This window comes from Etheostoma spectabile, chromosome 6, assembly GCF_008692095.1.
Source record: "Etheostoma spectabile isolate EspeVRDwgs_2016 chromosome 6, UIUC_Espe_1.0, whole genome shotgun sequence".
Classification (NCBI taxonomy): Eukaryota; Metazoa; Chordata; class Actinopteri; order Perciformes; family Percidae; genus Etheostoma; species Etheostoma spectabile.
This window is the reverse complement of record NC_045738.1, coordinates 15,514,801-15,517,649: the sequence shown is the minus strand read 5'-3', so window position 1 is coordinate 15,517,649 and position 2,849 is coordinate 15,514,801. Positions and strand designations below refer to the sequence as shown.

The window sequence follows — 2,849 nt, the reverse complement described above, 5'->3', positions numbered from 1 at the left end:
CACACACACACAGACGGAAAGTTCATTACTGTGGTGTGTCATAACAGAAAGAGGACAGTGTGATTCTCTCTATTTGCTGTTGGAGAATTTCATGCAGATTCAAAAGGAGTATTTGAAGGAAGAATTTGTCCCTTAGCACAGATGGTATTAATATTTAAGATATCTGTATTATTAAGGTTGGCTGTTATTTACACACTTAAAGCACATGTCTCACAGCCAAATAAGTTCATTCTTCCCTTTTAAATCCCAGTCTATTCAGTCTATTCAGGGCATTTCATTATGTTTCCTTAAACCGAGCGTCATTAGACACGCTCCATAAAAAGGTATTATATTGTTTCCCCAACCCAAATGTAGGCAAAATGATTTCATTTTATCAAGGCATCATTACGTTGGAGGCGAGTAATGACATTCAAACTTCTAAGGAATTTGAGGAAGACAGTTGAAATACATTAGCCTTCCCAGAGGTTGTTTTATGGGTCTACCAATATCGGTACACATGACACATATGGAATCACCTTCTCTGCACATAGCCGGAAAATATATACACAATGAACTGATATTTACCTTAGTCTGTATCATGTATCATTTTTTTAATTCAAGATCCATATGCTATACTGTTGTTTATGTCATTTTTATTGTGGAAAGGTATATGTTGTTTTATGTATAGTTTCCGTTCATAGGCTATGTATTTATTGTCTATCAGCTTTGGTTGGTTTGAGCCTTAAACATTTATGCCATTGACATCTGTTAAACACAGTATTTTCGTTATTTTTTATAGTCTATACAATTTGTCACTGACATATTTAATCAAACTGTACATGGTAAACGGTCTCCTTAGGAATTGTTTTAAAACCAAGGGTGCCTTGTTCCCACCTATGGGCTACATATGACCTGCTCTTTAATGCTAGAATGAAAGCTACACTGTAGTCTCAAAAATCGAATTAAGTGAAAGACCCTACATACTCGATGTCGTTGCCAGTTGTTTTGTTTTGCTCCAGCAGAAACTTGTCAATACTTGAGATAATACCACGAGGAGTAAGTAGCCTGCAACAAATCCCCTCATTAAAACGTTCAAAAGTCACAGCAGCAAGTTCCCCCACAGAAAGAGAATAGGCTAAATTTGCTCCGAGTTTAATTTAAATGGTCCCAGGTCCCACATAGCAATACAACTCTGTTTTCAAATCGTTTTTAATTTAAGCGTTTAAATCACTTACCCTCTCCCGGCAGAGCTGCTCACATTCAAGGTCCGCTGTCCTCTCAGGAACAACACCGGGCGACAAATTGACTCTCCGGCTGCAGCATCCTATCCAACAATTTACGGTCGAACCCCTTCTTGACCTCAGTCTGTCAGCGTACTGCGCGCGCGCGCGCGCGCACGCACACAGACAGACGCTCGTTAAGACCCCGCTCCTCTCGTGGCGATTTTAGACGGTAGAGCAAGGGGTCAGCGCAGCTGTTGCCTGACACGAGCCGTGGAGGAGGAGAGACCGATGGAAATAGTTGGAGAACAAATGGGGAGGATGTTTCACGTTGTTACTTGAAGAAAAAAAATCCCCCGGGCAGCTGCTCCCGCGGTAGAAATGCTGTAACGCTATTGGCTGAGATTCTTTTTTTCACGTTTATGCTTAAAAAAAAATATATATAGTTCTCCATTTTGGGAAATGTTTTACTTATTTGCTTTCTGGATGAGAAGATTAATAACGGTCTCATATGTCTGTCTATCTAATATCAGCCAAACAACAGGTTAGCTTAGCTTAGTAGAAAGACTTCTGGAGCTTCCTGGAGTTTCCGATTGTTGCTTGGTAACTGCTAAAAGACAGCGCATGGGCGTTTATGTCGGGGATTTTTGTACGAATACGAAGACAAACAGGATATGTTTTTTAATGAACTTTAGGAGGAGCTGGTAGGTGGATTTTGTTTGGGATGGAGCTTGCCCCCATTTTCAGTCATTGTGCTAAGCTAAGCTAGCCGGCTTTACTGTTTCATTTTTAACACATAGTACCAAACTTCTTGAGTTAGCTGAATCTCTGCCATAAACCAAATAGGTGTAACGTTACATCCAAATGGGTCAAACTATTCCTTTAACAGGCATAAATTAATGCAACTTTCAAAATAGTCTACACTTACAGTATTGTGCAAAAGTCTTAGGCAGGTGTGAAAAAAACTAAGAATGCTTTCAAAAATATAAATGTTTATTTTTATCAATTAACAAAATGCAGAGAGCAAAAAAAAAAATAATACTAATTAATCACAACATTTGGCATTACTACCCTTTGCCTTTAAACAAGCATACATTCCTAAAGGTACGCTTCCATTTTTGAAAGCATTCTGGTTTCCCTATGTTGTGTTCCCCTAACAGATGCCGTTGTGGCCTGCCTCTGTCACCAGATACGTCACACATTCACAAATATATTCCCGGCAATTTTAAAATTGTTTCCCAAATCTACTGCCGCAAAAATGTTTGTTTAAAGCACAACATAACAGCCACCTGCAAAAAAGTAAAAGATGTAAAAACAATACAATCATTCAAGTTCGGATCGAGCTGGTTTCGATCTTGGGGCAAAAATATATAGATCCCACCCAAACCCGCTGCTTGACGCATTAAGCTACCAAAACTATAGAAGATGACGCTTCCAGTCACATATCTATCAACTACGTCAGCAACCAGGTAACAGTTTATTTTGGCTGATCTAAAACAACTGGTTACCTGGGTTTAGTTGAGGAAATACCAGATGATAGTTTTCACGTTTCTTTCCTCGCATCTACGATCATATTGACTGCGACGAAGTGGGTTTGCTCACCACTTGTCCCATACAGGTCATTGGTAAAGTAAACACACAGTCATGTTA

At 39.3% G+C, this 2,849-nt stretch overlaps 1 protein-coding gene across 2 annotated transcripts in view; it reads right to left on the bottom strand.

The window, feature by feature from the left end:
• Positions 1-1,511, bottom strand: part of drd2l (dopamine receptor D2 like) — a gene marked incomplete at its 3' end in the record, with an annotated part of 26,421 nt that extends 24,910 nt beyond the window's left edge. For both annotated transcript variants that reach the window (XM_032518214.1, XM_032518213.1), the window contains 1 exon segment: positions 1,215-1,511.
• Between the last annotated feature and the right edge of the window lie 1,338 nt (positions 1,512-2,849).